Source organism: Triticum aestivum, chromosome 7B (assembly GCF_018294505.1).
Source record: "Triticum aestivum cultivar Chinese Spring chromosome 7B, IWGSC CS RefSeq v2.1, whole genome shotgun sequence".
NCBI classification, from domain to species: Eukaryota; Viridiplantae; Streptophyta; class Magnoliopsida; order Poales; family Poaceae; genus Triticum; species Triticum aestivum.
In genome coordinates, this window is record NC_057813.1 from 745758570 (window position 1) to 745759398 (window position 829).

The window sequence follows — 829 nt, forward strand, 5'->3', positions numbered from 1 at the left end:
GCGGCTACGGGCGGCGTCGGGGCAGCTCCTGGCGGCGACGGGGCAGGGGCGATGACGGGGGCGCGCGGACGGCGTCTGGACGGCGGGCGGCGTCGGGACAGCGGACGGCATCGATCTGGGCAGCTTGGCGGCGTCGATGAGCTCGGCGTCGTCGGGCGGGCCGGGGGCAACTGGCGATGTGTTCGTCAAATTTTCCTAAGTGCTGTATATATAGCAAGGGCATTAGTCCCGATTCGTGAGTCCAACCGGGACTAATGCCCCCTTTAGTCCCAGTTGGTACCACCAACCGGGACCAAAGGACCCTGTGCTGCCAGTTTCGGGGCCAAAGTTTAGTCCCACCTCGCTAGTTGAGAGGGGCGCGCAGTGGTTTATAAGCCCCACTGCCTCACCCCTCTCGAGCTCCTCTCCATCGTAGGCTTGTGGGCCTATTTGCGACTGCTTTGCCTGATGGGCCTTCTGGGCCTACTGCGGGCCTGAATCCTGGCCCATGGTAAGGTTTCTAGTCGTATTCAGACCGTGGGGGCCCAGTAGGAGGCAATTTTTTTTGTTTTCTTTCTTGCTTTATTTATTTTATTTTGTTTCTACTTATAACAAAATACTTATTGTTGCTATTTTTAATTATTTTCCATTTTTTTTGTTTTGTTTTCTGCATTATCTATTTTCTTTTGTTTTTTGATTTATTTTTTAATTCTTTTTGCTTTTAGTTTTGGAAAAATTATAAACTTTCTGTTAGTGCCATTAGTTTTCAAATTTGAAAACACTTTTTTTGTTTTTTTGTTTTCTTTCTTACTTTATTTATTTTATTTTGTTTGTACTTACAACAAAATAC